This window comes from Ursus americanus, chromosome 9, assembly GCF_024610735.1.
Source record: "Ursus americanus isolate L20-20 chromosome 9, mUrsAme1.1.p, whole genome shotgun sequence".
Classification (NCBI taxonomy): domain Eukaryota; kingdom Metazoa; phylum Chordata; class Mammalia; order Carnivora; family Ursidae; genus Ursus; species Ursus americanus.
The window spans coordinates 78205560-78218676 of NC_142135.1; positions in this window are offsets into that span (position 1 = coordinate 78205560).

Genomic DNA, 13117 nt, shown 5'->3' on the forward strand with positions numbered 1-13117 from the left:
TAAGCTCTTCCTTACTCTGGTTCCCAAAAGACTTCCATGCTCACCCATGAAACTGTCAGGGCTGGGTTGAGAGCTTATTCCAATGGAGCAGGCCTGCAACTGCTCACTCCATCAGTCATACAGCAGGGTGGAGGCCTGGGCCACGTGTCCTCTGAGGACACAATAAGGATACAAAAAGAAGGGCAAGAGTGTGCAACTATGCGGTCCTTGTCCATAGACATCTGGAGGTGGATGACACTACCACTCATGAGCTTATTCCCCTTCCCGCCACTCACTTCTCTCTACACTTGTGGAATATGTCTGGTGATACAGAGAAGAGGTACTTAAAGCCCTGCCTCTCAATTTCAGGCTATGTTTAGAAGTATTTAAGGTATCTGATCTCATGGACATCCAAAATAATTGCATTGTTTGCAGATTTCAAATTCTTTTAAAAATCTTTTTGGGATTTCAAATCTTGGGTAACCAATTGTTTATCCTCCTGGTCTCAGATGCAAGATTATGAAGAGAAATGAGAAAAGGCAGGGGTAAGAGAATGATTGAAATGAGTCAGGTAACAGACAAAGATGAGTTAGTCTGATCCCTGAATTACTACTTTAGGGCTATGCAGAAGCATTTTCTTCCCTCATTTATCCTATTTAAATTCAGAATTTTTACCTCTCTAAAAAGGTACTTAAAATCCTTTTCTTTCCATATTCATGTTATATTTCATGGTCATTATTTTCAATTTGAAATAATTCTACTTCAATTTTCCATCTCATTTCCTGTCCATTGTTCCATTGAATGTATTTTGAGAACTATCATATATTATTTTGTGAGGGTTCTTTTTTCATTTTCCATCAACTAATTTTTAATGATTTGTTTTCTTGACAGTCAGCCAATTTGCATTTGCATTGTTTGCCTTATAACTGCTCCTTTTTTTTTCACTTCACGTTCATCTTATTTTCATTCTTAGTTTTCCCTAAAGATGTTGTAAACTATTTTTGTCCAATATTAAAAGAAGGTATCTACTAAGGTTAAGATTAATCATATTTCCAGTCTTTGTGGCTTTAAAGTTGTTACCTTTATTTTTAAACATATGTGAATCCTTAAATGTAATAGAAATTCTTAGCAGAACCTTATGAATATTAAATACGCTGGCAAGAAAATAAGTTGATATTGTATTTAAAAACTACGTGTGGGCAAGACTTCTGGCATGGAGTAATCAAAATCTCAATGCATATGCTTTCACATAAAAGCAACAAAAATACTAGGTAAATTAACAAAATCATTTTTTTACAGAACTCTGGAAATTAACCAAAGGCATACAACAATCTGAAGAGCATTTATTCACAAAAAACTACCAAAGCTCAGTAGGAACAGGGAGGTTTATAGCATTTTAATTGTTCTCTTCCCATTCCTCCTCTCCCTGCTCCTTAGCTGCCTTGAGAACTAGCAGCCTGATAGCACAGGATGGACAGGACGGGCTTGGAGCTCCTTGAAAATCCCTATCCCCAGAGTATTGCCACTATTTGACCTGTTGAACCTCCTTAGAAAAGCTACATTCACATGGTGTTTTCATTATTTGATCTGACTCAGAGATTTGCCCTTTTGAAAAGCTTTGTCCCTGGGGCAATTTTTGAAAATAATCATCTGCAATTGTTTAACATTGGCAGCTGCCTACGGCTGTGATACCAGTTTGTGCAAACAAGGGCACAGCCAAAAATTTTAAAGAATGATCTGGGGAAAAAGATGCTCAAAGAGGGCTTTTAAAAGTGCAAACACATTCTTGGGGTATAGAAGGCCATGTGCATATGCAAGAAAGTCCTGAGCAGCCCCGGTCACCTCTAGCTGACCTTGAGGCTTGGTGTAAGCAAATTTGAAAGTTAAAGAGTAATTGTCAAAAATACTTGAATGTCAGATCTCTCTTTCTCTCTCTCAAACACACACACACACCCAGACCACTTTGGAAAGGAGTAGAAGACTCACTGGCTCAAGGCATCTGAGGAAATCACTGACGAATCATTAACTAAAAACTAAGCTAACTGAGCAGAGACATGAGTGATCACATAAGATAGGGAATACAGACTTCACAGACTTAATCTAAGAAGGTCAATAAGGAAAAATAATAAAACAGCAATAACCACAAATCCTGCAGGTGTATGTGTGTGTGTTTGGGGGGAAGAGGTGTATGGGAATCTAATTTCCAGAGTTACAACATAATGCTATCTAAATGTTCAATTTTCACCAAAATATTTTAAGACACACAAAGAAACAGGACACTCTGGCCTCCAGACAGCAAACGTAGCAGTTGGCAAAAGATATAGAAGGAGAATATTATCAACCAGCTTGAACTCACAAACACCTTAAGGCACTCCAGCCAGTAACAGCATATATAATATTTTCCAGTACACATGGAATAGTCCCAGTATAGACCATTCGACTAGGCCATAAACCAAGTCCTAATAAAAGTAAAATGATTGAAATTATATGAAGTATATTCTCTGACTACAATTAGAATTAAATTATAAATCAATAACAGAAGGTAATTTGGGGAAAGCATAAATATTTGGAAATTAAATGGTAGCTTTCTAAGCAACACAAACCACATATGGGTGAAAGAAGAAATTGCCAGATACATAAGAAACCTTTATTTGAATGAAAGCAAAATGCAACATATCAACATTTAAGGTATATGGCTGAAGCAGAATTAGATTTTCTAATCTGCTTTAAATGTCTATATTAGAAATGAAGAATGATCTCAAATCAATAATCTAAGCTGCCCCCTTTAGAATATTAATGACTGACTAAATAAATTGCATTATATCTTTATAATGAAATATCATATGATGAAAAAAAGAAATAAAGTACTGATACATGCTATAAGATTGATGAACTTCAAAATCATTTAGGTACAGTGACAGAAACCAGATACAAGAGACAACATATGGTATGATTCCATTTATATGAAATGTTCATAAATGAAGATTTACAGAGACTGAAAGTAGATTAGTGATTGCTTGGGGATAGCGGTACAGATAGTACCTGTACATTAGCATGAGAGATCTTATTGGGGGAAATGGAAATGTTCTTAAAGTGATTTATGGTGATGGTTGTAGCACTCAGTAGAGTTTCTAAAAATCATTGAATTGTACATTTTAATTAATTTTATAAAATGTGAAATACACCCCAGTAAAGCTGTAAAAAAAAAGTTACATCTCTGAAAAGATAGTACTTACAGTGTCACTTCTAGGTATCTTCCTCTAAAAATATATTTTTTTTAATGAAAATGTAGCTCTGTCAGCAATAGTTAGTTTACAGCCATTCCCTTGTGTACATTATAATGTGTAAAGGTAGATTTTCTTTAAATAGTTAATCAGTGAAGCAACCAACTTAACAAAAGAAAGAGAAAAAATAAGTAATGGTATAAAACTCAAATCTATTGAAATGTCTGCCTGGTAGAGTATACTGTAATTCATTATACAAAATAATAAATAGCAAGAGAATCAAAATTTTGAAGTCTTCAAATTGTTTTTCATTCTTGTATTCATTATTTATTGCTGCATATGAAACCTACCCACACACCAGCCTCTCATTTCTTTAAGGAATGTTCATGCACCACTCCCATGGAGTGGCTAGTTTACTCAAAATTGTCCCACTTCCAAAATCATTAACTTCAGCATTCCACTCTGATTACAAACCTCCATCCTTTCAACTTGTTTGCTGATTCCTTAGATATGTTCTTAAATCTTAAAAGATTTCAATTTACTGAGTCCTCTGAGTTCTCCCTTCTACCAGCCTTCTCATTTCTTTTCTCTTGAATTGTCATAGGTCATTATTTCAATAATATATCTGCTGTACTAGTTAAGATTAGGTTTAGATTGATATATTAAAAATAAAAATAACAACATGATAGATGTTTATTTTTCTCTAACTGGTTAAAAAAAGACAATTTTAAGTAACTGAAAGATAAAACCACTGTCAACATAGAATTCCATGTACAGCACAAATGCCATTCAAAAAAAAAACTTAAGTGAATTGCATCAAAAAGAATAAAACATCTAGGAATAAATTTAATCAAGGAGGTGAAAGACCTGTACACTGAAAAACTATATGACATTGATGAAAGAAATTGAAGAAGACACAAATAAATGAAAAGATATCCTATGCTTGTGAATCAGAAGAATCAATATTGTAAAAATGTCCATGCTACCCAAAGCAATCTACAGAGTCATTGCAATTCCTATCAAAATTCCAATGGCAATTTCCATAGAAATGAAACAAAAATCATAAAGTTTATATGGAACCACAAAAGATGACAAATAGGCAAAGCGACTGAGAAAGAACAAAACTAGAGGCATCATGCTCTCTGATTTCAGACTACAAAACCATAGTAATCAAAACAGTATATTATTGGCATAAAAACAGACATATCAGTGGAACAGAATGGAAATAAACCCAAGTATATATGGTCAATTAATTTATGACAAAGGAGCCAAAAATATACAATTGGAAAGGACAGTCTTGTGAATAAGTGGTGGTGGGAAAACTGGTCGGCTACATGCAAAAGAATGAAACTAGACCAATATCTTATACCATACGCAAAAATCAACTCAAAATGGATTGAAGACATTAATGTAAGTCCTGAAACCAAAAAATTCCTAGAAGAAAACATAGGCAGTAATCTCCCTGACATAAGTCTTAGAGATAATTTTTTGGATCTGAATTCAAAAGCAAAAGCAACAAAAACAAATGTAAACTAGCGAAAGTATATCACTCTGAAAATCTTCTGTATGGCAAAAAAAAATTATCAAATTGAAAAGTCAACACATGAAAATATTTGATGGGAGAACCAAATGGGTGAAAATATTTGTAAATCATTTATTTGATAAGGGGTTAAAATCCAAAATATATAAAGAACTTATATAACTCAATAACAAAATACAATCTGATTGAAAAATAGACAGAGGTCTGACTAGACTTCATTCCAAAGATACACAAATGGCCAACAGGTACATGAAAAGATATTTGACATCACTATTCATCAGGGAAATGCAAATAAAAAATACAATGAGATATCACCTCACACCTGTTAGAATGGCTATTATCAAAAAGACAAGAAATAACCCCTACTGGTGAGGATGTGGAGAAAAGGGAATCCCTGTGCACTGTTGATGGGAATATAAATTGGTACAACCATTATGGAAAACAGTATGTTGGTTTCTCAAAATATTTAAAATAAAACTATCATAGATTCAGCAATTACACTTCAGGTATTTTTTTGAAAATTTTGAAAAGATACCTGTACCCTAATGTTCATTGCAGTATTATTTACAATAGCCAAGTATGGAAACACCCTAAGTGTACATTGAATTGAGAAATTTTATATGATGTAAAAAAGAATGAAATCTTGCCATTTGTGACAACATGAATGGGTCTTGAAGGTATTATGCTAAGTGAAATAAGTCAGAGAAAACCAAATATTGTATGATCTCACTTATATGTGGAATTTTTGATCTCGCTTATATGTGGAAACAAACAAACTAACAAAAGCCTATAGATACAGAAAGCACACTGGTGTCACCAGAGGCAGAGGGTGGGCGGTGGTGGGGGCCAAATGGGTGAAGGAAACAAAAGGTACAAACGTTCAGTTATGAAATAAATAAGTTGTGGGGGTGTAATGTACAGCATAGTGACTACAGTTAATAATACTGTATTGCGTATTTGAAATTTGCTAAAGGAGTAGATTTTAAAAGTACTTATCATGAGAAAAAAAACTGTAGCTATGTATGGTAACCAATTACTACACATTGTGGTGATCATTGTGTAATACATACAAATGTCATATACTGTATGTATATGACTGTAGCTATGTATGGTAACCAATTACTACACATTGTGGTGATCATTGTGTAATACATACAAATGTCATATACTGTAGCTATGTATGGTAACCAATTACTACACATTGTGGTGATCATTGTGTAATACATACAAATGTCATATACCCGAAACTAATATGGTGTTATATATGTCAATTATATGTAAGGTTAAAAAAAACTGATTGACATAACATGCAAAACCCTTACTAAAGTGTCTGCTACATAGTAGGCACTTGATAAACAATAGTGGAACCTAGCAAAAGGTGAAATAATATATTGTGAGGTTTGTAGCATATCGAGAAATAAAATTATGATAATTCAACAAAGAACAAGAGTAGAAAACAAATATCAATATGGCACATTAAAACTCAAGTTATAAACAGAAATTTTGTTAAATGTGCAAGGCCTAAAAACCTAACTTAACAGCTAGATATTGTTATATTGGATTTAAAAAAAAGCAAGAACTTAACTGATACTTTAAATATTAAGATACATATCGGTTAAAAGAAAAGGATGCAAAAAGATAGATTAGACAAATGCGGATCAAAAGAAAGGAATAAAAAGCGACTTCTTAATATGATAAAGTCATTAATTCAGAATGAGCACCTAACAGCCCTAAATGCTGCACATTATAATAGAGTTTCAAAATACATGAAGCAGAAAATGTAGAAGTGAAAGGAAACAGAGATATCTACAACCATCACTGAAAATCTCAAAACTTTTTAAAGTAATCTACAGAAAAAATAGCAGAGATTCAGTAAAGGATGTATAGGCTTGAACAATACAATCAGTTCACCTGACTTAATTGATGTTTATCGATGTTTATAGCCAACAGAAGACTAATTCTTTCCAAGTGCATGTGGAGACTTCACTAAAAAAATTCAGATGATTGAAACCTGATCATGAAGGATTAAACTAGAAATTAAGCAGGGAAAGATAATTAGAAAATAAACAGCATGAGAATAAAACAATAGGTTACAAAAGAAATCACAAGAAAAATTAGAAAACATTTTGATTTGAATGATAATATACATTATATCAAAATGTTTGAAATGAAGTTTTAACAATGCTAAGAGGTAAATTTAAAGCATTAAATGTTTATATTAGAAGAGAAGAAAAGTTTCAAATCAATCACATAAGTTTTTAATTTAAGAAACTAGAAGAAAAGAAGAGCAAATTTAACACAGAAACAAAAGGGAGTAATGTATATTCCTTCATGAACTAGGATGAAATAAGGCCATTTTTTCAGACAAAAATACTTTTTTATATCATGCAGAGAGAGCTTTACAAAATAGACAATGTTCTGAAGAAGAAGAAGAAGAAGAAGAAGAAGAAGAAGAAGAAGAAGGAGGAGGAGGAGGAGGAGGAGGAGGAGGAGGAGGAGGAGGAGGAGGAGGAGGAGGAGGAGGAGGAGGAGGAGGAGGAGGGGGAGGAGGAGGAGGAGGAGGAGGAGAAGAAGAAGAAGAAGAAGAAGAAGAAAAACCAATGCTATAAGAAAGTTCTAAAATCCAAGAAAAGATAAGCAACAAAATAGCAGAGTAAATACATAAGCAGTTAACACTTGGACCATGTACACCTTTAGAGCTTGGACCCACAATCTCTGCAGCAACCATTTCTAGAAACCAAACGAGCTCTGCAGAAGTTGCCCCACACCCAATCTACTGACCACGCACTCCCCATCCCTGCTTTCAACTCAGGACCGACAGAGAAAGCCAAATTTGCTCCCCAAACTAATTACATAAGATATTCTGCTTCTAGTTATCCCACCTCCACCTTCCTTATGCCAACAACTTCCAATCAGAGGACAATCGAAGCCTTCCCTTTCTTCACTATCATACTTTTCCACTTGCCTGCCTGCCTTTGAGTATCTGCCAAATCTGAGTGATAGTGACCAACTCCCTTGCTCTGCAAACTCTGAGTAAATAGCTGTGGTTTGTTCTCATTTGGGTGATCTTCATTATTATCATGAAAGAATAGTAACTATTTGGATAAAAAGAAATAAGAATTCATTTCATAATACATTAATAATTGTATCTAACTTTCAGAGTCAAAACAAATAAAAGAAGACCTAAATAGAGAGATGTACCATGGTCACAGATTGGAAATCTCAATATAGTAAAGATTGAAAATCTCCATTTTCCCTGAATTAATTTATAGATTTAATGCAATTCCTTTTAAAATCTCAGCAAGGGGGGTGCCTAGGTGGCCCAGTCATGATCCTGGAATTCCAGGATTAAGCCCCATGATGCGCTCCCCATTCAACAGGGAGTCTGCTTCTCCCTCTCCCTCTCCCTCTCCCCTCTTGTGTTCTCTTTCACGGGCTCTCTCTTTCTCTCTCTCTCGAATAAATGGGTAAAATCTTAAAGAAAAATACAGTAAGGTTTTTGTTTTGGTTTGGTTTTAGTTTGTTTTTTGTTTTTGTTTTTTTGTTTTTTTCTTTATGTAAAGAGTTACAAATCATCATGACAAAGGACATTCCAGAAGATTAAAGACTTATCTTAAGTTTTTAGTATGTGCAGGACTGTATGACATTAATCTTATGGGGACTGTGGAGATTGTTTTGTTTTTCTTATCTTTATGTTTGAAGTTTTCCTTTTTGGGTTTTTTTTTTTTTTAATGAAGCAAATGTGCAGTATGTGCTCAGGGAAGAAGTGAGCTGATACTTTGAGATTTTGCTTTGTCATTTTAACCTTGGTAAATATTAAAGTATAGCTCACCTAGTAGCCCAGGAACAGGGCCCACAAACATTATATGTTGAAAATTTCTTTTAACCTCTCGCCCTTTGATCAATGATCTCTCCCAGTGTATTGATGATCAACTTTATGTTTTTATGTGCCTCTTACCAAAGTGACTAGCTGGTCTGTTTTGGGTCCATTGAGTCCTTTGTTGCTATTATATATATATATATATATATATATATATATATATATATATATATATATATATATAGGGACTGAGATATATATATTATATATATATTATATGCAATTATATATATATATTCTCCCCCCCAAGGTTCCTCGTTGGTGAGAAATTATTGTAATGTAAATGGTGGGAAACTTAAAAGTGATATATGTTCTCTATTAAGTCCAATTGAAGAGCAAACGTAGTACTTGTGCTTGGATTAGACTGACTGGTTTTGCATTTGGTAAAGCATTTATAACAAGGATACATGAACAATAAAAGAATTCCGATAAGTACAGTTTGAAGGGACCAATGTGGTATTGGAATAGACTTAAATAGACAGGGGAAAAATCCAAAGACTCTTTTACACACACTCGATAAAAGCCTGGGGAAATTTATGATTATTCATGGGGAAAGATGGAGCATCTGCCTTGAGTAAATGTATATGTAATATACATCACATGTTTACTTCTTGGTGGAGATTTGACATCAGAATGAGGCAAAATTCAGGCCCTGAAGGCAGGAAGTTTTCTTAAGACAGGAAGAAGACACTATGGGCACGCACTGAGAGCTGGTATAAGTGCATACCCATAGTCCCTTCTCCTTGTCTTAAGATAACCTCCTACCATCAGGGTCTTAGGCTCTTTGTCTCCAGTAAGGAATGCAGGGCATTGCTTGTTCATAGGCTTGAACCATATCAGTTGACCTTGATTCCAAGCTTCTGAAGAGACAGCTACTGGGTTTGTTAGTGTGGTTTCTGAGGAGGACTCGAATAAAGGTGCAGCAATTAGTGTTAGCTATCATATAGATTCTGCCTTGTTCAGCAAGCAATGAGATAATTAGTAAGAGGCTTCTTGGCTGGCAACGCTAAGTACTTACCATGAGAGCAGGTTTCAGGGCAACCAGGAACTGGGATTGGGAGCAGGCTTTCCATGTGCATCCCCTGAACCAGGATATGTGCCCAGGTAGCCAGGATTTGGTCTCAGAGTCCAACAAGTTTTTGATAGACACAAAAGAGCTTTTTAAAAAAATTTATGTGAAAAGACCCTAGAATAGCTCAAACAACCTTGAAGAATAAAGTGGAAAGAGTCACTCTACCTATTAAATTTTATTATGTGTTTGGTTTCCTTTTTTTTTTTTTTTAAGATTTCATTTATTTACTTGAGAGTGAGAGAGAGAGCATGCACAGGTAGGGGGGAGGGGCAGAGAGAGAGGGAGAAGCATGCTCCCTGCTGAGCAGGGAACTCAATACGGGACTCAGTCCCAAGATCCTGGGATCATGACCTGAGCCAAAGGCAGATGCTTAACCAACTGAGCCACCCAGGCACCCAAGACTGTGTTTAAGTTTTAACATAAAGTTATGAAATAAACAGAAAAAATTAAAATTTAAAATCCAACTTCCAAAATTGGTGGATGAGGGAGGAAGGAAAGTAACCCCATGCCCTTTCAGTCCCAGCTTTCATAATGGGGCACCAATAGATTCTGCTTAACATTAATAAATCAAGGAATATTATTTGAACTCATGGAGAGAACTTCCAACAATTTACAGAAATAATAAATGCTGATGCCTCTGAGGAATGGGGGCATTTATGTTTTATATTTAATCAAGATAGTCTGCTTGAAAGGTGGCTTATATCTAAATATGAATATTTTATATTTATAATGAAAGGTCAGCATACATGTTTACACACAAAATTTCCTCCATGATCTTCCCATTTATCATCAAATAAAGGTGGTGTCTTCATCATGGCCAACCACAGCCAGCTAGACTCAGCCTCTCCTCCTCAGCCTCATTTTGCAACACTTTTCCTCTGTCCTTTTTGTGCTAACACAGGGGCCTCTTTTGGTTTCTAGGTGTTCATCAGGTTCCCATCCATTTATTATTCCTTCTACCTGGGATGTCTTCCCCCAGCACTCTACAGTCAGCTAATATCTACTCAAGCTTCTGAACTCCGTTCAAATATCAGTTCATCAGAGAAGTGTCCTGATTCTCAAGAAGAACTGATTTCTTGTTAAATGTAGCATCTTCTACACAGTACAGTTCTTCTAATCTGTAGTTCATATTTTTAAGAGCAATAAGCCCCCCTCTCCTCTCTGAACTGTAAGCTCTGTGAGCCCAAGGCTCTGTCTGTTTTGCTCAATATGGTTCCCCCAGTGTCTAGCACACAGTCTTGCACTTACTGGGCATTTGATAACATTTGTTGAATAAGTAGTGGATATATAAATCCAGCTTTCTAAAGCCCCATACAGATCCTTGTACAGAATACATAAATTCCGGTAGCCATCCTTGAAGGTAAGAGTAAAAGAGAAATTAATTCTCTCTCTTCCCTCTCACACCCCATTTACCTCAATCACATGATTTTCAATATGTTTTAAGCCGTTGCAGTGTAACAGACTCTATTCCAGCAATGCACTCAGAGTTATAACACCTTCATACTTTATAACTCTAGTCCCAAGAAATAGGACTATTACCTGTATTATAGGCTAACCATATTATTTGAGACTTTGGCAGGTATCCTTGTTAATTTTGGAAGACTTAGGTTGACTGGCAATGTATCCAAATCTGCAGATGAGTCATGTCTTAACAAGGATCTACTGTACTGTTAAATTTCGGCTGGGGAGTGACAGAAGGTCCTAATAGCTTATCTTGGCTCAGATCCACTGCCCTCTTATGCAGTAACAAACACCACCAACCTAAGAACTAACAGCAGCAAAAGTAGAGGTAGGAACTTATTTAAAAGAAGTCTAATAATTGCTTCTACCTGTCTTAAGATGCTTTAAAGCAAAACAAAACAAAAAGATACTAAGGGACCTTAGAATCATAGCAACAAAGGTCAGCAACAGTATTTCTGAAATACAACAGCTGTTGGATTTTTTAATCGCTAGGGTAGTTACTTTTAAAAATGCTTTTATAACAAAAAAAGTTATGTCACTAAAGGGTGTCACATGATTGCTGACAACAAGAGTTCTCATTAACTTGACTTCTCTGCTAGGGGTCTTGTGGTAGGAGAAGCTCTAGAGCAAAACAGATGAAAGCAAGGGTTCCGGAGCCAGGCTAACTGGATTTGACTCTTGTCTATAGGACCTATGTGTGATGATGTGGGTAATCCATGTGCAAATGCAATTTTATCAGGACTGAGCTAAAGAGGTTGTGAGAGAATTAAATAAAATAAAACATGTTAAATTGCTTATCACACACCTAGCACATAGTAAGCACTTAATAAAGGATAGTTCTTTTTATTACTGCTACATACTGGGTACAATAGCTAGCACTTTACACATATCATCTCAAGTCCACAGAACAACTCTGCAAGATAATCATCAATATTCCCATTTCACCAGTAAGTAAATGAGATTTAAATAATTAGCTTGAGGTCAGCCAGCTGGTAACACTAGTCACTAGTCAAATCCAATCCTACTGAACTTCAAAGTCCGCAATCATTACAGACCTCTGAAACTGCATGATTTAATGGGCATTTAGACTACATCGTGTTTTTCTTTATTACATCCTTAGCCAAACACAATTACCCCAGTCTGCATAAGGGCTGTAATTGTTTGATTTACAAATAGTTGGAGGTCAAGAAATGGCTATTCTGCTAATATCATTTAAAAAACCAGTAGCCTTACTGTTAGAATGACTGCCAATGTATGTGAATTCTAGGTCTCCATGGCATCAGTTGTAAAGTGATAAATTACACCTGTCTTAGAGAGTTTTTACGAGATTTAAGTAAGATTCATAAATAGAATTAGTGCAAATCTTGGTTCAAGGTAGGCACTCAATAAACGCTTTTTGGAGAAGATGTTATATATATTAAATATGACATTATTATATCACATATATATGCATGTGCTCCTTTTTTTTAGAGATTTATTTTTTTGAGAGAGAGAGAGAGAGAGAGAGAAGTGTGATCAGAGGGAGAGGGAGAGAATCTCAAGGAGTTTGACTGGTGAGTGAGGAGCTCCATGCAACACGGACTCCATCTCATGACCCTGAGATCACAACCTGAGCCAAAATCAAGAGTAGAGACAGATACTTAACCAACTGAGCCACCCAGGAGCCCCATATGCATGTGCTATTAAGAATATACCACAAAAAGAAAAAAAAAAAAAAACTAAAGGAATGAAGGAAAGAGGGAAGGGATAGTTGGAAGTCCTTGCAACTTGAAAACTATTTCTACTTAAAACTGAGAGTACAGTCTGCCTTCACCCCTATTTGCACCCCTTCATTTTCAGATGAAAATGGTTCAGATAACAATAAGCAGTCCCATATGGCTGTGTGGGTAACTGTATTACCTTTCGGAAAGTCTAGTGATGAAAAAGTAAAGGGGAAACAAGTATATAGTTTTTAAAGATTT